General features: G+C 44.5%; 1 long non-coding RNA gene across 1 annotated transcript in view; it reads right to left on the bottom strand.

Annotated features, from left to right (window-relative positions):
• LOC149858091 (uncharacterized) overlaps positions 1-24434 on the bottom strand; it is a 293765-nt gene that overhangs the window by 192390 nt on the left and 76941 nt on the right. Inside the window, exons 2-5 of the long non-coding RNA XR_016443801.1 lie at positions 15952-16124; positions 14518-14618; positions 12667-12803; positions 11665-11870 (exon numbers count right to left, since the gene is read on the bottom strand). This is a non-coding gene — a long non-coding RNA (uncharacterized LOC149858091). The remainder of the gene's footprint in view (positions 1-11664; positions 11871-12666; positions 12804-14517; positions 14619-15951; positions 16125-24434) is intronic.

The raw sequence follows: 24434 nt of genomic DNA, 5'->3' as shown, positions 1-24434 counted from the left end.
GATGATCCAGTGCCTCTGGTGATTAGGGCGCCAGACTGGATCTTCAAGAGACCTGGGGTCAATTTCTGCCCCATCATAGACCTCCTGTGTGATCCGGGTCAAGGTCTAGAGCCCAGAGCCTTAGGAGGAATTCAGACACGTTACTCATTGAAATCAATGGGCAGTGGGTACCTAAATACTTTTGAGGTCCGGCTATGGGGCATAGTTACACCACAAACTTACCGTGTCAAACAGCGGTGTGCTCACATACCCCACACCGCTCCACATCCGCTACTTTCCGAACCAGAGCAGCCATGTCCATGTTCATGATTCTCTTCTGAATGTATAGTGATTATAGTGCTTCCTACCTCACAGAGGTGTCATGAGAGTGAGCACCCAAAAGACTGAGAGGGACCTGGATATGATGGTTTAAGAACCCCTTTGGAATGATGTCACTGGGGGAGTGAATTAAAGAGAGGCATTTCATTAATACCAGCATGTAGGAGATGCCTGAGAGGAAGAAACTTTTGTTGATTCAACTGGAAAGATGACTAAATTAAGAAATTAATATCTGTTTTGTCACATCACCAGGGAACTTCTAGTAACAGAAACACTGCCACATAAAAGGCAGGAAGGATGATTACCTCCGAGAGGTTTTTTTCCCAGAGACTCACAGGCATGTCACAACCTGAAGCGGTTACAACAGGCTAAGTGAGAAGAGCCAAGTGTAAAGGGAACAGCTTAACAGTGATGAAACCTGTCAGGTAATATTATTGCTGTCATGTATAGTAGTAGCTGACAGGATCTAAATATCTTGAGGAACAAACTGTCTGGTTGTACGCTAAGCAAGCCCTAAGCTTCAGCATGAACAAAGCAGATGAGAGAATACTGGTGTTGCCACAACCTAGCCTCCTCCTGACCTCTACCAAACTCTCTCAACACAGCCAGCAGCCTTCAGACATAGACTTCATCATGCTCAACCCCAATCACCTGTTTAAGCTGTGCCTCTGTCCCTGCTTTTTTTTTTATCCAGTGCAACAAGTGAACTTCCAGCACCTCTGGTCCTCTCACTATCGATCTGCATTTAAGAGACAGTCAACCACACACAGCCCAAATGTTTCTGAAGCACTGCAAGTTTTAGGCTCATCGCTGCCTCTCATTAGAGATGCCACCACACCTGGGGATAGAGAATCACACCTGTTTAACAATGTGCAGCAAGACTACCAAACACAAAATAGTGTTGTGGCAATCAGCATCAAGGTACCCAAACTGCATGAGCACTGAGCCCACACGGCAATTGTCATTATGAGAATATGGGCAGTCAGGTGTAGTGGGTAGGCCTGGGGGCAAAAATCCAAGTCCAGGCAAGGAGCCAGGACAGAATCATGGCCCAGGGTCAGGAGCTAGGAATCAAGCCAACAACCAGATGCTGAAGACATGCCCAGGAACAAAAGGCATAGACAAAAGTGACAATTTTCACCCAATCTGGCCCCTGAAAGCACTCTACAGCTATGACCAAACACAAGGGCACAGCTGCAAAGTGCTTTAAAAGGGCCCAATCTTGCAACAATCTGAACCCGCATTATATTATAGGGCTCAGATAAAGGCACTCCAAAGCAGAGAGCCTTCATTAACTTGGGACTCCAATCCACCCACCCCTCCACTCCAGCACAGCTGGGAAAACCCCAAAATGGACCTCTCTTCCTGCCTTCTCTCCCCTCCCATCCTGAGAACAGGAACTGGGAAAGTGGGGACTAATGTCTGTTCTGTCGGGTGGATTGGTTTAACTCATGGCGCATTCTGTGAAGTGCCATGAATTAGATCCAGGAGCTGCACTTCTATCTGCACCAGTGGTAGGGAGAAACATGGCCAAAAGCCTAGAATCAGGTGCCTGCAAGACAAGCCAGGGTGAGGGACACTGGGAGTCATAGTCAGAAGGAAGTGAAGGGTTGAAAGCCAGATGTGAATTCCAGGGGAACAGGGAACAGCAAAGTACTGAGATCATGATAGTCCACAGGCTTACCTATAGCCAGCTCACCCCTGCCTACCCTGCTGGTTTTAAGGCTGTGTTTAGAGCAGGGCAACTTCCAGCCAGTGACTGGCTACCAGAAGAATGACTCATCTGTGATAGTCATGGTGACTCTTACATCATGATAATAATGGTGGTAGAAAGGTGGGGTACAATAGCTTCTCACAGGGTGAATTTTCTGTGCCCAGTAACAAGTGATTTCTTTTCAAGTGTATCTATTAGATAGCTGAGGCTAAAAAGTATTGAACCACAGCAGAACTGTCTGCGTTAAAAATCCATCTAGGAGAAATGTTTGTTTCCGAAAGCTACACCGGCAAATTAATATCAATCTTCATTTAACAGATGCTAATAACATCATGATACTTAATGAGAGTGTGTGTTTCTCATGCTGCCTGCCTTCTTTGAAGAGGGAATTATTTTTCTATACTGGAGACCGTCAGTAGGGAGCTTAGAATTACAGAATCACAGAATCATAGAAAATGAGAGTTGGAAGGGACCTCAGGAGGTCACATCTAGTCCAACCCCTGCTCAAAGCAGGACCAGCCCCAACTAGATCGTCCCAGCCAAGGCTTTGTCTAGCCAGGTCTTAAAAATCTCCAAGGATGGAGAGTCCACAGCCTCTCTGGGTAACCTGTTCCAGTGCTTCACTACCCTCCTAGTAAGAAAAGTCTTCCTAATATCTAAACTAAACTTCCCTTGCTTCAACTTAACACCCTTGCCCCTTGTTCTGTCATCTGCCACCACAGTCCAGCTCCCTCCTCTTTCAAATCCCACTTCATGTAGTTGAAGGCTGCTTTTAAATCCCCCCTCAGTCTTCTCTTCTCCAGACTAAATAAACCCAGTTCCCAGGGAACAGGGAAAAGAATGAGACAGAACAGGGAACAGACAAAACTGAGAAGGGGGGAAAAGATTAGTTGAGGCAACACAGTAGCCTTGTTGGCCAACAGCATAAGGGGTGGGTGAGCAACTTAGTGGGGACACCAGAATGGCCCTTTCCCTCACCTCCAGGAGTCCATGATATGGCACCCACTCTGCCACAACCCTTGCTAGTTATGCCTCTGCTGTAAGCACTTGGGAGCCTGTTACAAGAGGCTTACCTTTTGCACAAGGGCTGTATTGAATTGGTCTGTGCATGTGGCCGCCCCAGCAATTTCAGGATGGAAGAATGTTCATTGCCTACAGCACTCCCACATCCACCTCAAACATATTGCCCAGAAATTGCTACCATGGCATGATTTTCCATTACCAGACACAGCCTTCCCCAGCAAGAGGTTTGTGCTTCAAAAATTAAGGCACTGAAGATCCTTGTCAGTTCATTTTCAGACTAGGAAAAAGATTTTGAGATAGTAAAATGGTGATTGCTTTTTCATGCCAGTAAACCATTACCCATAGTTTAGAACTGGGCAATAATAAACTCCTTCAGTTATGACACTATTTCAGCAACTTTTGTAGCCTGTGACTAGAGTTTATCCCTATTGAACTGAAAACCCATCACTGTATCTATAGCCACTATAATAAAGTAACATGCTGATAATAGAAGAGATAACTCGCTATTTGCTGCAAGGATAATAGCCAGCAGGGCAGCAGGATTCCAATTTCCATTTGTTTCAGGTGTAAGGTGTCATCAGCATATTTTCTCTTGAATAAACACACACGGTAATCAGAGTAAGCATCAAGTGGCTTTAACACATATACACACCTTGCTGGTACTGAATGATATAGAGGGGTTTTTTGTCAGGAATTAAAATGACTGCTTTCTTGAACCATACTACATCTTCAGACTAAGGTTATTTGAGATCAGGTAAACAAGTGTCACCACCTCCCAAATCATCTGGAAAAGGCTGTCAGCTCTTACCATCCCAAGCATAACCTGGGATGAACTGTTAATCCAAAAGCCACTGGCTTTATCTCTGGGGAGTCAGCTGCTTTCTTAAACCGATAGCTTGACTTTCTGACACTTTCAAACATTGGTGCCAAATGAGATGGAGAGATTGGGCTGGGAGCGGGAAGGAGGGAAGAGGGGTTATCTCACTGAAACAGTCCAGTTTTGGGGGGTGAGGAATGGTTTGTTCTGAAATTTGGATCCACTTCGGCAGCTCTGCTCAATGAAAGGATACCTCAACCTTCCACAAACCCAATGTTCAGTCTCCTTCAGCCACTGGGTATGAAAGCATTTACCATATTAACTACAGGTATGAGGTATTTCTTGTGAAAGATGCCAGGGTAATTACCTGCCTATGTCCCTCAAGGGAAAACACCCTTGCCATGCCCAGCTGGCCATGCCCTACAGGCCAGTCTGGTGCTAGGGAAGTCAGAGCATAAGAGTGCTGCAACCAGTGCTGATAGTGAGATCGCTTTAGCACACAGCCTCTGTGCTACCAATGGACTCCCCTGCTCGGCTAGAAGCATTACCATATTTCCTGACCCACTAGATTATGGCCCAAGTGCACCAGAAAACAGCAGAAAGAAGCCATGATGCAATGCAGAATCCAGCAGAACTGGTCTAAAAGTTGCTTTTAAACACAGTGCCCTTTCATCTTAAGGCAGATATTTATATCATCCCCTCAGCTTCCAATTCACATCACGCAAAACACTCTCAGCTCTAAGCTGCTGTTAATTATAAATCAAATGAAGTAGTGTTAAACCCTTTTTTTTTTTTACTTTATGCAAAATTATTAAAAGGACAAAAAAGATCTGGGCACATGTTCCTACTACAGAGAGACATTGCAAATAACCTAACATTACACACACAGTAAGAAAAAGGACACCTTCCTCCCCCAGGGTTTCATATGGTATTTTATTACTTTTTATTACTACAGATTTCCAATACAAAATTAAGAAGCAATATCTAGAGAAACACATATGCACAGCACTTAACAGTCTCTAAAAGAAAGTGGAATCCTTAGACACTCATGACCCCTTCTCATGGAAATGCTTTCACAATCTAAAGTAAATAGCTTTTAGCATCTGCAGTGTGCACTGGCACCAGGATCAAAAATGTAAGAGGACAACGTTTATAGGTACGTTAGGAAATGAACATTTCCATGGAATATTTATTCTTAACATGAGAGCTCCCAAGTGAGACAGGCCTGGCCCTGCCAGTGAGACAAAGCAAAAAGACAAAGCACTGGAAATGCAGACCATTCAGAAAGGAATAGTTTTAAGCTCCCCCTGCCCCATCTGCAAGAAAGCTCTAGTGTCTCACACCTCTGTTCAGTGCTCTCAGAGCTCTGTTCCCACCTTCTGTTCTGGGTGTGTCTTTGCTCACTTCAGACCCCTGCCTTTATGGATAGGTATGGCAGAAAGGAGGGATAAAAAGTGTACACAGCTCTTATAAACCTTCACTTCTGAGTGCATCACAGTCTTCAATGTAGTTGTCTTTATATTAGGAGGTAGGGGAGAACTATTCTCCTTATTTCATAAATGAAGAACCAAAGCACTAGACATTTACATAGTTAACAGTGAAATCAATGGGAGCTAACATGTATCTTCAAGGACCCAGACCTTACTGACTTACCCAAAGTCACACAGGAGTGGCTGGTGGAACAAAGAATTGATCCCAGATCTCCACAGCTGAGGCTAAAGCCCTAATCTTTTACCACGCTTTCTCCTTGCTGGTCAGAGAGCTTGTCTCCTCCACTGAATCCTATAATCACAGAGAGTAAATACATTAAACCACGGTGTGACTCAAAATAAAACCAGCCTATCAGAATGTGTCCCGCAGAGGGGCCAATCCAGGGGGGTGCAGTGACGCAGGTGCACCCCTCTTTCATTCCTGTTCAATTAATCAAGCTAGACTTTTTTCTGCAGTTCTGCTATCTGTTAGCTGCTTCTGGTAATGTAGCTCCTATTTCACGGTCCTGAAGACTGTTTTTAACTCTGGCTAAAAACGCTAACGCAGGTGTGAAAATGTTAACTCAGGTGAGCATTAACTCAGGGGTGGAGATAACTTCTGGTGAAGTACCGGATGTGCTGTCAAGGCATTCAAGAAGGCTACGGCTAAGTGAAGACATTCGCAAAGGTTAGGGGGAGGTTAGATAAGGTTAAAAATGGCCACCAGATCTAAGGTAAGTCAGGATGGGTGGAGCTAATGTGGGGGTTGGGAGGATGGGGGCAAGCAGGCTTGGGAAAGATCTGGGGTACACAGATGGTTGGGGGTGCAAGCAGCATCCATAGGAGGGATCAGGGGTACAGGCAGCATCCACAGAAGGGATCAAGGGTGGGGGGGCAGGTGGCATCTGCAGGGGGACTAAGGTGATGGGTGGGACAGGTAAGATTTGTGGAAGCAATCAGAGGGGATTGGGGAGGCAAATAGGATCCACAGGGGGTTGCTGAGTTCCAGGAGGGTTTGGCAAGATCAGGGGGACTTACAGGGTCCACAGGGAGCTTGGGGAGACCAGGGACTATTTTAACCCCTGCAAACCCCTCCATGGTAAACCTAAATTCCCATCCCTCCTCCGACCAGGACTTACTTGCTTGGCTTCCAGCAGCAGCAAATACTGATAAAGCAGGCACCCAGAGCAGCTGGCTGGTCTGCAGCAGAGGGTGAGGGGCCAGGGGAGTAAAAATAGCCCAGTGCCAGAGGGGCAGGCAGAAAAAGCATAGCCCCAGGCCTGGACCAAGTGGCTGGGCTTTCCCAGCCCTGCAGTTGCCCAGGTAACTGTACTAAAGTTCTATTCTCCACTCTAATCTAGACTGGCTAGGTCTCAATTTACATCCATCTAGGTCTATCTTAAACTGGGTACCACCATTTCTCGACCAGTCTGTGTGCATAGAACTTTTGTTCTGTTATGGGTTTAGATTGATTTGCAATCACTGATACAGGATCTAAGTACAAGGTCTGCAGCTGGGGAAGCTAAGTTAGATCACGTGTCCATTTTTAACCTGTTCTAATCTCTCCCTAACCCATGCAAATGTCTGCACTTAGCCTACATTTTGTTTAATGAATTTGAAAGAGAGATGTACATTTAATTCTAATGATGTAGAACTAGTGAAACACATTTTTTGATTTTTTATTTTGCCTAGTTGGTTCTGATGTTTTTATACATCATATATGTTGGCTCTGGATTTATGACCCAGATACCTTGTTCCAGGCAGACCCAAACCCTCAGACAAACCATGACCCTTCCATTTGATAATAGGCAAAATTTATTGATACACAGTGCTACCAGATTAGAATAATGCAAACAATTCTATACCTAGCAGTCCTAGAGGTGTCACAGAGTCAAGGTATGTCTGGCCAGTACGTGAGCTTCACCCTGAAATTTTCTCTTGAATGTCAGATGTCAGCAGCCTGGAGGTCAGAGGCCAGGGCCCACCCTGCCCCAAGTGAGGTGAGTGAGATGGGCTGGTGGTATGCCCTTTGTCCATGGTGGCCTCAGGTTCCCTTCTCAAGGACCCTTTGCTGCTCTGAAATCCCTCCCTTTATATTCTTTCTCCCCTCTGATGACTCTTCATCTCCAGGCATCATTGACTGGTTTCCCTGTGGTCAACATAATGTTCACATTCTGTCCTGTCATATTATTTCTTTGTTTCACAAACCCATCACATGCACACATCCTAATTTTGGCTTTTACCGGGCCTCCGAATTTGGTCTGTTCCCCAAAGCTGGAAATCCCAAGGGTGCAGTTGGGTACTGTGCCCTGGCACCAATGCTGCAGAGTCCCTTATCTCTGTTACGGAACAGTGTGGTACACGTCTTCAATTTTCCACCCTGTGTGTCTGCTTGCTGTTTGCCTGTGTCAGACACAGTGGGCCTAGAAGGAAACTTTGTCACAAACAGCTTTTTAGAAATCAATTAACCCTTGCCATTCCCCTAAACCACTGTTCTAATACAATATCTACTTTACCTACAAGTCAAACAAACCTAAATATCATTTTCTAGCTAGCAATATATGACATAGCAAATTAATGCACATACAGTTATTTATTTTTGCTTCCACCTTAAACTGAATAATAAATATAACCTGTGGGGCCCTAGCACACAAGTAAAGCTTCTAGTTTCTTTTTAACTGGAGAAAAATGGGTTCCTTTATATGCGCTGGTACACAACACTGTCTATACCTTTTTCAAGATCCTAGATCCGCCCCTGGTTCCATGGTCACGTTTGGTTCAGAATCTATCTGTCTACTTTTCCTCTTCCTGTTTCAGGAAAGGCCAGTCAGGCAGCAGTTAAAGTCTGTGTCTTTCAGACAAAGAGGAAACCTAATTGCAGTCTTCAGGAGACTGAATTTCTATTGAATGAGATAATGAAGCATAACCAATCGCATTTTGGTGCCAGAGCATGGAAGGCAATTTGCTAAGAAGCAGAAAGTGTGTAGCAATTTCTTCAGCAGTTTGATTCACTGAAACACAGCAACCATGACACAAGAAAAAGATTCATGGACAGTAGGGTTGTGAAGAAGACAGCAAGATGAGTTTGTAAAAGGGCTCCAAGCTCAGGTAACTTCAGGTACTGGTATATTAACAACCAATGAATTAATCAATAAAAAGGTCATTCCTACCAGGATCTTTATTCTTCCTGCAGATCTATAATTATGAAAAATAAAGCATGAAAATGGTTTGTGGTAAATGTACAATTAATGAATGAGTAACCCAGCCATATAAGAGAAATATCTCTCTATTGTCAGTGGTGACTGGATTCAGCAAAACAAAACACTGTTCAAGACAAATACACACACACGCACGCACAAAACTCTTAGCTCTGAATACATGGATTCTTAAAACACTTACTAAATCATTCTACAATAACCAGTGTTGTAGTATAGCAAACCTCATTTTCTACTACAAGAAAACCCTAGCCAAATAGCTTTATTTTTCAGTGTATTTTTTAATCTCTCTCTGTGGGCTGAAATGATGGTTTTCAGTCAGAAGCTTTGGGATTCATATACTCTGCCCACATTCTGCTAACTGGAATGTGAAAGGCAGGAAAATAGAGACATGACCCTTTCAGTTTCTTTAGCATCTCCCATACCTCTTGATATATTTCCTTCTACCAAAGCTACTTATGCAATGTACAATAAGTCGAGCCCTAAGCATCAAGCCTCAAGTTATACACCTCATTATTCTTTGTACGCATTGCTACCCAAACACCTGACATCCTACCAAAAACCAATCTGAACTCTTTGTAAAGAGTCCTGACCTCCAACAGATTCAGGTGTTTTTCACCGATGAAGGAAATATCAGTTCCTTAGCTCCAAATAGTACATTTTGAGATGTGTGTTCTGTCACTCAACATGGCCAATCCAGCCCAGGAGAAGCCAAACGTTTTGGAAGAAAATGGAGAACAGAACCATTACCAATGTAAAACATGTTTGTTTCTGAAAGCATCTAAGACCCCAGTCATCTTGCCGTCTCACCAACCTGCTTGTAGTTTCAAGAATACTTTAAATGCATGGCTCTCATGACAAACTCTTGGAGGAATGATCCTTGGCTGAAAACATCATTGATCTTTGTAGGGAGAGAATCCAGGTGCTTCTAGACTGGACACTGGGGTTCAGGACTAGGAAGCATCTTGTTAGAAACACTGTGCAGGGAGGAGAAGAGTAATGAAGAACTGCCACTATAAGACCCTTCATTTTTATTTCTTCTCGTTAGATTTTGCAGACACATGCCCCCACAAGGAACTATTGCAGGGAACATGATCACAGACATAAGGCCCTCACAGTCAAGTGTACTCCTTGAATAAATACAGCTTAGAGAGAGTGGTTATCCCCATTACGGACAGACTTGTAAAATGGAATCTCAGCTGGGGAAAATCAGGAGGGAAAGGCTGATAGGCTCTTACCACAGACCCCAAAATAACCCTATATATACCCTTTAAGTGCCTGAGATACCAACCAAAGGAATGTGTGTGACCATGTAGGTGAAACATCAAAGATAATATCTATTGTTCTATGTTACTAGCACCTGGTTTCCCTACCTGAAAGATTCTAATGAGAGAAGGGCGCCAAACCTGAATCCCAGAGCCACAACTGTGGCCCAGAGACAATTCAAAATGTAAACCCACAGACAGTCCCTAATTGTCCAGCAGATCCCAAACTTCATACTGATCTGAACCAAAACCTAATGCACCCATGTGCCTCCATGCTGTACATTTCTGCCACATCTCTTGCTGTGCTTACATATCTGAAGACTAAAATGACCACAGCTCTTAACATCGCCAGTACCCCAAACTATTCAATTCCTCTATTTTTCTCATACGATGCCATTTTTAAGGGAGAGATGGTACCTCCTGGACAGCATTAGTTTATAACCCAGGAAAAAAAGGGATTGTTTTTAAACTGCATCAGAAAGAAGCTGTTTATTAAATACATACCATGACATCAATAACATCCACTAGTATAAATGGAGACAGGGAACCCCTGGGGCAACAGCCACAGACATCAACTTTGTGGGGAAGGTTGCAAAAAAAGCCACCACCACAATGGCAGCTGCTTGTACTGCTTTGGTTGGCAGGCATCAACCCATACTACCCCAGGTGTGGAAATACCCAGCTACACCTCTATAATATGATACACACTGTGATGTACAACCAAGCATTACAAGTTCTGCCACATCTAATGTGCCTTCAGTAGTAAATCTGAGGAAAGGAGGACTGCGCAACACCAGTCCCTCAAAGGGTAGAAAGCAGGCAAGTCACTGTGAACAAGATGATCACCAAGGTTCAGGACTTATTACTTTGCCTCTGTAGTACATGCAAACAATCACTCCACTTTGCTTACCAGCAACAAGAATGAGAATCTAGCAGTGTGCTGACCTGCCGCTTAGCAGATGACTGAGTGGGGATATCTTGGCAGAGGCTAAGAGTATAACCCAATGCGCAAATATAAACGTGCCGGGCAGGTGGGCTGTCAGAAATGCTCAGCACCAGCTAAGTCTGTGCCCACTGAAGTCAGTGGTCACTTTATCACTGACCTGAATGAGAGAGCTTAACCAACTATGAGTAGCTTTGAAAGTCCCAAATATCATGTATATAATCCATCTTCAGCAAATATCCAGGAAATCTGGATTTACCACCCCTTCTAAAATGCTCATTTATTTCCTCAAGATTTGAAATTAGCTTCTACACCTTTGTTTTTCCTCTTCATACTGGTTTCTGAATTAAAGTGTTCTTCAATTGCCCTCTTACCCATGTAACAGTATATGAGTTACCTATCATATGAAGAGTAATGTAGCATATCAAGTTTTTTAAATCAGTGGTGTCCTGGATGGGGATGCCTATTTTGACATGGGGTCAAAGTTATGTTAAATGAGAGAGAACACTCATCCTGTTGATTTATTTTGTTAGTGTTCATTATGACCCAGCAGACTCTGAATTTTATCTTTATTTCATCTCTCAGAGTCTGCTCTCAGTTCTATACTTTCAAATGTCCCAATGCCTAAAAAGGAATTGCTGTGAATTAGCATAGTCCTAATTTAAATTTTAAATCAACATAAAAAAATAAATTAGGCTTTGGAAACTTAGCTTAGGTATTAAAGCTGTTAGAGTGACTGACCCTTTTCCCAGCACTTTCAATAACATGAGTATCATCATTCTTGTATGGCTCTCAGGAAAAAAATCCCTCCACATCCCAAATTCCCATGCCCCAAACACACAGTAAAAAGCAAAGAAGTTCAGTGCCACAATGTTTTCTGAAGGCGCCTGCACACAGTACCTGTCACATCTCAGAGTTTCCCATCCAATAACTGCTTTGCAAGAAATTCTCAGTCAAGCAATAACATCATCATTTCACCCTGGCAGAGCTCCCTCGTTGTCCTTATCTCTGCATGCTGAACCTGGCTCACCTCTTCAGCATCTGTCTACATCAGATGCCAGCAAACCAGCAGGGACTGTCAGCTCCTCCATGAGTAGGACATGGCTCTGCAGAGACAATAAAGAGGTGATTTTAGCAATATAAACACACAACATCAAAAATACTGCTCTACAAGGAAATAATTAATATTAACGAGCAAAATAGAGCAAGGAACAGCTGTTTCTGTAGAGGAACAAAGCATCTATTAAATATTTTTTCACCCACCATGCAACATTGCAAGGGAACTTTTAAGATGCCAACTGTGCTTCACTGACAGAGAATACAGCACAGGCCCAGGCTAAACCAAAACTTTCTGTTTCTTCTTATTAAGCAAAACCGAACAAAACACAAATGATGCACATTCCTCCTGGACTCTAAAATCAAGCTTTTCGTTGACAGAGAAGTATCTCATCCTATACGCAAAGGACTGCTGTTCCTGAATTGGTAATATAGCCCTGGGGCAAAGTAGAAAACAGTACCTGTGAAACCCTCCTGCCTAGGTTTTGCCCAGGCCAGCAGCTTTAAATACCTTCCAAGATTCCTAGGTGCTATGTCCAAGTGCCTGGCAGAAGCAGTCCTGCCTCATATTCCTCCCACTGGATGAGTTTTGCCCCCCCAGTTAAAACAAAACACCACCACTTCCAAAGGAAACAGTCCCAGATGACACAAAGTCCCACCACAACCAGTCCTTCTGACATGCATACACTTCCCTGCACACTGTGCTGGGCAGCTGAGTTTCTGTACCAGGCAGGTGAGACAGCATCTCTAGGCACTCAAACTGTCTGGAGAACTTAGCCAAAAAAGCACAACTCTAAGAAGTAATTACCGAAAGAGTTATGGATGGATTTTACGTCAGTGACTAACTTTAATGAGGTGCCATGGCTGCACGTGTTCACATCGGGGAGAGGGTTGGGAATGAGAAGTGTTTTGGGGAAACACTCTGAGGCCTACAGCACGAAGCAGGTTTGAAGTGGACAGGGACGGCGAGTGGTGACGTCCTCCTGCATTTGAAGGAAGAAAGGAGTGGGTCAGAGCAGAACTGTACTGAACTTGATCCTCCGCTACTGTCTTGTTACTGAGGAGCCTTACACCACTCACAGCTGCTTGTTAGCAACTTTCCTTATGTGAGGACCAAGAACAATGGAATCAGCCCCTACAAGTGGCTCCTGCATCCCCACCACCATTGGGCTCAAGCCCTGAATGGACAGCACAACAGCTCTGGCCCTCTGTACTACAGCTGTGCAATTGTACATGTAAGAACTGTAGCCTCTAGGTGAAAGTGGCCAGGACTTGACACTAGTTCATGACTGAATGCTTCACAGTCTTTTTAGGAGGCAACAGTTTGGAGATCCCTGATCTACAAGGTAATTGGGCGTGGCTGCTGTTTAATTTAATTTTAAAAAAGCAGCTTGATCTGGCTGCTGATAAACAGATAGCATCCATTCCCCAGGACTGGGAAAGAGCGATTCCCTTCCAAGGAAATCATATGTAATTTCTTAAGGGGACAGTTTCACTCATATCCTAATATTTTTGCTTTCCCCTTCCACCATTTTGCTGGCTATTTTTAGTTCACAATTTGCAGTTTGAATTACTAGGCCATTAATTTTCCAGCCCTTTGAGTTTGTCTTCATCAGCTGAAGGATTAATAATTATACCCCAAAAAACAACAACAAAAATAAGCAGGTGTTCAGCTTGATACACCTGTGTCCAATTAAAACCTGTCAGGCATTATGAATATGCTAGGGGGAACAGGCAACAAAAATATGGGGAGAAAATGGAATGGCAAACTGTGTTCATTTTTCTTGTCTTCAGGTTCAGCATTGTAAGCAAACGAACAATCCTAGGGTTTTTTGTCTCTCCCGCAGAAATCAGAAAGACTAGCTACCTTGTTTACTAGTGGGCCTAAAAAACAATGCATATTTAAATACACATATCTGCCAGGAATATTCAAGTACTGTTTAATACTAAAAAGTCATGCAGCTGCTCCTTGCTTTTATCACTAATTAAGAAAAAATATGCCACCTCTAATTCTGGATGATAAGGAAAGCGCTGCCCTGTGGCTGTTCAAGTTTTCCTCTTTCTGTAAGGGAAGTGCCCTTGAACCAGTTCAGAAAGTAGCTAATGCATCAACTTGTGAAAATCTTCACATGTAAATACCTAGAGAACATGTCTGCCACATCCTTGCTGCTTATTATAAAGTGATACTCCAATGAGATATCTATTTGTTCAGCTTTCCATGGTCAAGCAGCATTATGCATTTTTTACTGTATATTCTGCTCTGCGCAACTCTCCGTTAATATTTAAGGGAAGAGTTTGCTATAAATATTTTAAGTACAGTTTTAAAGACTCCAAAGTGTTTAGCTTTTCTGTGCATCTCTATAACATATTAGGGAGGTACTGGAAGATCACAGCCAGCATTATTACAGGCCATTCCTGGGAGAGCAGCTTTTATACCTACTTACATTGAATGATTTCCAGATCAGAGGCATAAAACATTGTGAACAGGACTAAGCTTTGGAGAAGGATGCATGAGTTAAACTTCACAGCTTCCCTACGTAGCCCAAAACAAAGTCCTGGATTAAATACTAAGGAAGCTTGTATCAAGAATTGAACTGGGCAGTCCCTGCTTTGCCTCCCATGAGTAAAAAAATATTTTTAAATATATATAGTCAAAGAAACAAAAGCTGGTCTTCTAATCAAACCTATCACACTTACAAAGCACTGTTCTTCACACTGGAATTGAAGGTCTCCATGCTGTAGTCTCTGTGCACAAGGCTTCTCTTGCGTTGAAGGGTTGTTCCAAGCAGCTTTCTTACCTTAAATAGACAAATAATTTGCACATCAAAGACCACTTCTTCCACAATGAAATGCATCCATGGGAGGAAGGAAGAAAAGAGTGACAAGTGATTGACAACACAGCTGGTTCTACCCATCTTGGAATTCAGCATATTTGCTGAGAGAGCAAATGGGTAGGACAGATCGCATGGCAGCGCAATGAGCCCAGCGTGGAGGTGAGACAAACGGGCCCAAATCTGGATGCCTGTACAGGAGCACAGAGGCTGCTCCAATGCACTGTAATTACAGCACATCGGAGCAGACTCAATTAATCGAGTCTGCTGGAACGCAGTAATTACTGCGTTCCAGCAGCCTTCCCCTTCCCGTGTATCAGCATCCCTGCACTTTCAAATGGCAGCAGTGGCACTTTAACTAAAGCTCGTTAAACAAGCTTTAGTTCAAGCACGCCCACCGCCTTTTTGAAGTGCAGGGACACTCTAATTAAAGCACCACCACCCTCCACCTCCCTATCCCCAAAGCACATGTAAAAGTGCCTTAATAAAATACCAAATTTAAAGTTCCTACTCCCATGAAAATTACCTTAGCTCACACCTGTTTAAGTCTTCTCTCTCTTTCTAGAGTGAGCACCTTCAAAATCAGTGCCAAGGAGTGGGTATATTATAAGCCATGGGGCACAGCTAGCACGCAGATGCCAAAGCCTGGGACTGAAGCTGAGGGGCAGCATGCAAGAGAGAGATATAGATACATAGAAGACTTTTCATAACAACTTTTTCATCGGCCTTATGCTTCACTGTGACCCACCAGATACTCCCCAAGACAGACACTGTAGATACTGCATTGAACCTCCTGGGGCATTTACACCTCTACAAAGTAGCTTTAAAATTATACTGTTAGAAGCTGGTAGCATTAAGCCCCATGCTGAACAAGGGTAGGTGATTACACAAGTTTTAACAAAGAAGAAACTTGGGCCCACTGCTCCAAAGCTTTCTTTTGGCATTCCTGTTGCTTAGGGAATTTTCAAGCCTTCCCTTCCTTCTCCCCTGCCCTTTCCACCATTTTTGCCCTGCAAAGGAAAGCAGAAAGGTTGATTTCAGGCCAGGAGTTAAAGAGAGGTTTATTTCATCTCTGGGGATGGATGAAATAGTTCCAGTGACATCACTGGGGAAAGGTCACCGGGATATGTTGGTGTGGTTGCTTTGATTATAGGATCGGTTTTGGTTTCCTTGGTTAAACAAACAAATCGCCCACCCCACGCCCTACAGCATGCGTCACTCCCGTGAATTCAAGTACTAACCCACACTGACCCTGCTGAGCTTGTGGTATCAAGCAGGATCACAGCCCAAGGTGGTGTACCTGCAAGCTCTCAGAGGATTTTATGTTGGAAGACTTTTCTGCCCCTTGCGACTTTGCTTACATCCGATTTCTGCTTGCAGTTGACATGGGCTCAAGCTCACAAAAGCAGGTAATTCCAATACTCCTTCCAGCAGAGAACTTGAGGAAGTGCCGTAGAGCTTTCCATCAGGGAACTGCAATTACACAGAAAACCCAAAGTGTGCATATTTCTAAGGGCCAAGTCTTACAGGGTGTAATTTTGCTGCAACGTCTCATGCATTTACATTTATTCACTGGCTGCCAATAAAAGCTTAATAGCATGCAATTTATATCCTGTGCTCCTGTGGAACTGGACACTTAACCAAAAAAAAATGCACTATTAAAAACCCTTTGATCCATTCACTGTACAGTCTCATTTCTATGATCTCTTATCTCTAGAGAACACAGATTAGAAAGGACGATAATTATGGAAAATTATTGCTGCCAGAGCTGAAAATGACTGACTGTGTGAATTAAGGTCAAACATCTACAGCTGACCGAGGGAGACAGTACATCCAGCAGTCACCTGATTCTCCATTTTGTTCATTCTGGAGACTGCTTCTAGTGACCGCAGAGCGCTGGCCTCTGATGGTCCAACCAGACAAATACCAATGGCTTCCCCTGGAGGTGCAGGAGGGAAGAACAGAACGGGGTTGACTGAGTAGGAGGGCAAAAAAGGTGGAAGGCAGGATTATAGGCGAGACCCAAAGTTTGACAAAGGAGCCATAAAGGTTTCTGCTTGACACTTCTGGAGGCTACAACCCTCTTTCATACAGGCAGCAGATGTAATAAGGCACAAGTCTGGGAAGATTGCATCCTTTGTCCACTGCTTCAGCTTTGACACAGCTGGACCTCTCTGGGGGCAATCCTCTGCCTTGGCTCCAGGTGCCATTTAATGCTAACAGCAACAGCAATTTATTGTGTGCCTCTCCTTTCAGTGGGAACCAGACCAAAGCCTAGGAGTGACTCTGAACCACTACCACTGCAAGAGATTTCACTAAAGCCTTGAGTCACTGCCTACTTCACCACGCACCATCCAAAGTAGAGAACAGACACCAGCCTCCCCACTTCTGGAAGGGATACTGGTGCTTGATGTCAGCTGAAGCAGACTTAAGGCAAGTCTGTGAACTCCTAAACTAAGAATCCAATTCAATTCAGATATGGCATGGGTTATATCAGAATTGAATAGGTATTCAGGGTCTGGATGTGTTAGGTTAGTCCCAGCTAGCTGACTCTGCATTTTCTATTTCCTCTTCTCTTTCTTTTAATTCTCATGCCCAGCTGAGTTCTGCAATGGATGCAAATTAAGGGTATGTATCTGATTTAAATACCTCTTATTTTAAATGCCTGATTCAAGTGCTTCCTCTTTGACCTGCCAGATAGTGTAAACAAACAGCACAGGGTCATGCAGCAATATGCTTGTATGATTTAATATACAGTTACCATTTAACCATCAATCTGCCATCCGTAGCACTCAGTACAAATAACTGAATAGCTGAAAAAAGGTGCAAAAGACGCCCATCTGTTCAGTTACATACTGCCCTCAAAACGATTCGCTGCTTGGATATATAGAAAGATGCTCATATCTCCACAACTAAAAGCTATTGCAGTCTTCTTCTCTACATCCCATTTTGATAGCCAAACCCTACCAACTTCTTCAAAATAAATAACATCTGCCTAAATTTCACAAGTAAGGTCGGAGCCACACACAGTTTGGTTATGTCTGAGGCAAATGCGATAAGTTAATCATATAACAGGAAAGGGGGAGGAAAAAAAAGGGGGGGTTTCCTCTCTTGGGCACCCGTCTAAAGTCTTCTGGTTTATCACATCAGAAAACAGGTTGGCTTAGGAACTTCAACCTGGTTTAATTGCAATTACTTTAAATGAAGGTTGTTGCCAGAGAGTTGAGTAGCAAATTACCATATGCTCTGTTCCTTGAGGCTTATGTAAAAATTAGCCAGTAACCATGACATTTGGGTAAGGGCTTCATATTTTGAACAAAATCCCATAGGGAGTTTTTACGCATGCTCCGGCAATGCGGAAGGTCCTTTAATTAGAGCAGCTCCAAGAGCTGCTTTTTTGTGAAAAGTTTCTGCTTTCCAAAAGAACTAGCAAGTTTTGTTAAGCAGCCCTCCAGCCAAAATAATTGCCCACTTCTGCTATAGCTTCTCCAACTGCTCCCACTGTTGGAGAAGTGTTTGCAGTGAAGTACAGCCCCCAATTTTCCTGCCATACTTCAGGCTTAGCAGTGAAATGGTGGTTCAGTGAATTCCTGTGTATATTTTCAATTCTAAACGTGTGAGTGAGGAATATAGGGAGATGAAGGCTCCCATAAAACTAGCCATAAGTTAAATGCTAAATATGTAAATATCTTTTATTAACCACAAATAACAAACACATAATGCATTAATCGTTAAGCCATAAAATGCAGGATGAGAAGGACTAATGGGATGGTTATGGTACACTCGAAATAAACCTCCCCATGGAGATTCAGATTGACTAGCAGCAATAATGCCTTGCACTTAACATTACACTTCACATGTTCAAAGTACTATACAAACATTAACTAATTAATCCTCACAACACCTCTGCAAAGGAGATAAGTGCTATTACTACAGTGATAGCCTGGCAAGCATCATAGGTGCACTACCATTGGTGGGGTATTATCATAATTGGTATGCACAGAATCTACACTGAACCAAACGGCTACTTTATTCTCACCAGAATATCATCAGGAGGGCATTTAGTTGCTCTGGATCAGTTCCCAGCCCCATGCATGTATTATCACATGGGGATTTGCATGTGGGTGACTGAGATGGGGGGAGTAGGGAGTGACTTTCCATTGCTAGTGCTGTTTGACAGATCTAGCCAGTCCCTCAAATTTGTTCCCTATTGCCCCCGCCAAAAACTCTAAAGAACAAATAGAAATATTTTTGCCAATGGGATCCTTAGCGATGGTTCTGCATTTCTCTTGATGCCTGGGGCACTTTTTTTCCCCTGGATTAAAATTGGTGGCACGCTTCACTGTTACACCTGAAGGGGGGAGGCGGTGTATGTGTGTGTGTGTGTGTATCTGTAAGACTTAAGCAGTGATACCCAACTTTTTGGCATGGTGGGCTGAATGAGCAAAGCTGGGTCTGCAGGCCAAATCTGATCTGTGGGCCTGATTCCAAAGCATGGGGCTGGAAATTTGGTGGTGGGGGAGCAGTGACAGTGTTAATTGCCACTGCTCCTCCACTGCCAAATTTCTGAACCAGCGGGGAACTCCAGTAGGCTGGATGACATGGCTCTGTAGGTTGGATCTGATATGGATAAAGTATTATTTTTCATGGAACACTTCTACCACTCTTGGCACACCCTTGATGAATCACTGATATAAAATTAACATTTGTTGTATGTGTTGTATGGTTCTCTGACCAGTTACACTAAATTAGATCAGTTATACTAAAATTGCATTCCCACCAATAATGCAGACTTTGAACCTTTGGGGCATATCACCTTTTTGAAGAACATGCGACCGAGTGGATTTGAGGCAGTATTTTTTCCTATCGTTTATTGTTCCTATTGATACATGCCACTTTTATGATGCATTATCGTTGGATTCTTAGTGGCTTTAATCTTGCCAGTGGCCTCATACAGTCATTCAGTTTCTCCTAGGACAGTAACTTTTCTCCCAGGAGAAACCACAAGTGTACAGATGTGCAGACTTCATATCCCAGAGTAAAAACGGTCATTTTAGGAGAAAAATAACCTGGGAACAACCAGGTTTAAATCAGTCCCAGGAGAGTTTCTGCTGAAAGAGTGAATGTCTGTACATAGTGTGGCATCTCTCAGAGGAGAGCGTAGTCTTTCAGCATCCCTCCTCCCCCCTCAGGGAGACGGTATGTCACTCGCTGGACTTCGCTGTTGGGCTTGCATTCAGCAAATAGACCTCTGCCTTTTATTTTCCAAAATATAGACACGGAGGCTGAGTTTTTTCAAATTGACTTGGGGTTTGGATGCTCACTTCCCATTGTTTTGGACAGTATGTGGCCATCCTGATCTCCTCAGTAGTTCTGAACTCACTCTAAAGCAGGAAGAAATGCCAGGAAAACTTTTTGTCCAACCTCTTTGTTTTATGGTGTTACTTGGAAGGATGCTACCATGAATGGGGAAGAGTCTAGAAGGAAAAATATGTGGCCAGAAGCAGAAAAAAAGAAAAAAACCCAGCCTGAATTAAGAAGGGGAAAAGGAACTAAAATACTTATTTCTACTTGGTTGAAAAACAGCAGATGCGAGGCAAGCTTGACTTTTTCCATGCGTAAACTTTCCGGTGACTGCCATCACTACACACAGCAACAAATAGTCCCTAAAGCAGAACATCAGCTGGAGTGTTCAGTGAGCACAGGGTAAGAAGTGCGGAGTGGTGTTTGTTTAAGAGGAAGATGGCATTTGTCAAAAGCAGTGGCAAATATGCCATTGTTTTTTATTTTCTACACATCTTGTGAGGTATCAGACATGTTCTAATGAGATTCTGAAATACCAGGCTTATAAATATTAATAGGGAAAGAGCTTTTCCTTTACTCCGCAGAGAGAGATTCCAGTTTGCAATTATAGTTTCATTCATGTGAACTGTCACAATTTGTTCTTCTGTCTCCTTCATAGGAGAAACAAAATCCTGAGTTACAGTGCCATTCTTAACCAGCCCTGGTTTGCCAGCTGCAAATTGCAGCTGATAAAGTATTTAAAATATTTGGAGGTTGGCAAACAGTGAGAGAGTTACGAATGCTCATGTGCACACAGAAGCAAGATTTGTTGGGTGATACCAGTTTTTGCACCAACTATATAGTTGGGAGAGGTGTTGGACAACGTTTGGGGCACACAATGTCCTTTCTCTGGGTCCTCAGTAAAGGCATTTTGTCTGCCATCTCTGCAAAATATCAAGTTGCAAGATATCTAATAAGAGGTATCACCAATTAAATCTTGCTCCTTGTATTTTCCCTGAACCCCCAGGTCTAAAACAACATGACTGCATGTCCATACATACTGTCTGAGGAACTCATAGCTGGTTTCTTTCAACAACAGACACGGTTAGGGCCACTCAATAGATTTCTTCTAGAATGGTTTCCTCATTTAAGGCTAGAGTTTGGCTTATTATTGCCTTTTTATTTTTTGTGTGAAAAGTTTCTGCTTTTGTGAGCTCACCTTTTTGGTGAGCTGTTGAGGGCCACATAGCTAGCCTTGCCCTTTGACAGTTGCCCCGCCACCTGGTCACCGTCCTGGGCCCAAAAATCCCACCCCCTAAACCCTGACCTTTGTCACCGGAAATCCCTCCCCTCCCCCCAATGAGCTCTCGAGGTCCTTTCCAGCCCCTAATGTCTATGAAATCTATGAAATACTCCTTTTGGGAGGGGAGGGTTGCCATCTTGGAACCAGAAAAAAACCAAATCATTCACTGAAAGTCAAATACCTACTAGAGCATATTTTAATTTTATTACAAAAAACATTTGTCATGATTTGTGTTTGCGTACTATATATATAGTAGGATATATAGATATATCCTTCCTTCATCCTCTGGGGAACGTTTGTTCACCAGAGCGCCCCAAGGGATGACGAGGTTGAACGGTCATAAACTCCTGCAAGACCGTTTCGGGCTGGACATAAGGAAGAATTTCTTCACTGTCCGAGCCCCCAGGGTCTGGAACAGTCTGCCAGCGGAGGTGGTTCAAGCACCTACATTGAACACCTTCAAGAGTAAATTGGATGCTTATCTTGCTGGGATCCTATGACCCCGGCTGACTTCCTGCCCTTTGGGCAGGGGGCTGGACTCGATGATCTCCCGAGGTCCCTTCCAGCCCTAATGTCTATGAAATCTATGAAATCTATGAAATATAAAGGGGATTGAATAATAACTCCAAAATAAATATGTACTCTTGTATATTCTGTGCGGAGGTTTGTGGGAGTGTGTTTGGGGGTGAAAGCGTGTGTGTAAGCCGAGGAATGGGGGTGTGTGCATGTATGCTGAGGTATGTGGGGGGGGCGACCCTCCACACTCCCCCCACAGAGCACGCAGCCCCTGTGGTGGCAGCAGCAGCAGGTGGGGTGCTCAGGGCACTCATGCCCTGCACAGGCACTGGCACCTAGTGGCATGTAGCTCCATCCTATGCTGCGCATGGGGACAAGGAGCACAGCCTGCCTGGCCCAAATCTATTGTGGGGGCTCCACGTGGCACACCTGCAGCTCCCACACTCCCATGGCGCCAGGGGAAGCCCTACGCTGGAGCTGGCTGCCTTCCCCACCCCCTGCGGCACAGGACCCAGGACTCCAGCCGGAGCGGCGGGAGCCCTGCCTCCTGCTTCCCTGGGGAATCCCAGGACCGGTGGAGCAGGAGGCAGGGAAGGCAGCCAGATTCAGCACGGGGCTTCCCCCCATGCCATGTGAATGCAAGAGCTACAGGCACGCTGCACACAGCCCCCGCAATAAGGCAGGCCAGGCAGGCTGCGCTCCTTGTCCCCACACGCAGCTCTGGGCAAAGCTACGTGCCTCCAGGTACGCTGGGCACAAGCACCCTGAACGCCCTCACTTCCTGCTGCTGCCACTGCGGGGGCTGTGCGCTATGTGGGGGAGTGTCTGGGGGGTCCCTACACCCCCCACCCTCCCTCACACCCACATCCTGCCCAGCCAAGCTCCACGTGCCTGCCACCCCCTGGGTGCAGGCTCCATGCTGCTGCCAGCCCCAGCCCCACGCTCCGTGCTTCCACCCAGCTGTAACTTCCCCTTCTCTCACCGCTTTCCTACCTGCTGCCCGGAGCGAGCGGGGCTCTGGGGAAGCCAGGCAGGTTCCCTCAGGGTGGCTGCTGCTGCACCCTGCCCGGAAGCTGCTGCTGAGAGGGCCAGGCCCTTCAGCCCACAAGGGTGGGACCGAGGCACAGTAGGGTATGCTGGGGTGTATGTATACATGGGCCCCTCACTCCCACCCTGGCGGGCGCAAGGGCTTAAAGAGGTACAAATCATTGGTGGGTGCCCACAGGCTGAATGAAAGTGCCTGGCAGGCTGGATCCAGCCTGTGGGCCGGATTTTGCCCGCCCCTGCATTAACCCAAAGTCTTCCGGCCCAAAGGTCTTCTTGTGTGAAACCACCAGGGAAATCCATAAGCACATGAATTGCACACAGGTTGTGCCAACAGCTGCCGAGGGCAGTGCAGTGAATGACAAGAGAGTACATCCCGCATAACTTCCAGCATGAGGACAAGCTAAGATTTCGGCTGAGCAGATCCTCAGATAACCAAATAAACAGGCCCAAATTTGCCAAGACACAGCACTGCAGAGCCAGATGTGACCAAGGAACCACACATAATCTGTCCCTTGCTGCTTAGCATCTGGGTCCCCAGTTGGGGATTTTAAAACGTAGCCAGCGCTTCACTGCTGTGCGCAAGCTGTGGAAGGACCTTGCCAGCATGCTGGAAAATAACAGGAAAGCTGTCAACCTTTGGATGCAGAGAGGGATAACAAATCATACTTATACTCAACAATATAAGCTGTTAGGATGCAACTGTTACATCTGTGTGCTGCTATAAACTGTTGAAGCTTTAACCCTGTTTAAAGATGCAAATTTAACAATTACATTGTAACAACTGATGTTTGGCAACTCCAGCTCCCACTTTTAAAGTGGCTGAAAACTACACCTGTACACAGCTTCAGGTGAACCTGGAATGTACTGGGTATGCCAGTTTGCTTAGATAAAAATTGAAATGACAGTATTTCTTTTATTAAAAAAAGAATAAATAAATAAAAGCCATATATTTAAAGATCAACATGTTTTGAGAATAATGCTTCCAAAATAAGCGTTAGGCCCTGGCTCTTCAACCATGTACCATATATACCTAATTATAAGCACATGAGTAAGGCTGTTACTTCAGTGGTGGAATCACATCAGCAGGGTAAAAAAGAACTGGAAAAAGAAGCGTGTTAAGAAATCAGACAAAGACACTTGGGGCACATACAGACATTTGCCATACCCAATCTATGAACACAAGGCTTACTTACCATGGACCCACCAACTCTCCTCCCTGCCCCTGCCCTGGACCCACCAATCCTCCCCATGGACCCACTACCCTCCCCACCCATCCCTTCCCCCATCTGACTTAGACTGGGTTTCTTGTGCAGCTCCTAGCACCTGTGAACATATACAAAGTCACTCCTGCTATATGATTACTTGGCTTTAAAGTTTCATAGTTAGTAGGGTCACAAGGGACCTGAGCAGATCATCAAGTCTGACCCCCTGCCAGGGCAGGAAAGAGTACTGGGGTCAAACAACCCCGGCAAGGTGTTCATCCAGCCATCTTAAAGACCCCCAGAGTAGGGGCCAGCACCACTTCACTTGGAAGTTGGTTCCAGATCCTAGCCGCCCTGACCATGAAGTAGCCTAAATCTACCCTCTGCCAGCTTGTGACCGTTATTCCCCCAAGCACTACCAGGAGTGACTAG

This window comes from Crocodylus siamensis, chromosome 8, assembly GCF_052110815.1.
Source record: "Crocodylus siamensis isolate JL-2025a chromosome 8, ASM5211081v1, whole genome shotgun sequence".
NCBI lineage: Eukaryota > Metazoa > Chordata > Crocodylia > Crocodylidae > Crocodylus > Crocodylus siamensis.
This window is presented reverse-complemented; position numbering and strand designations above follow the sequence as displayed.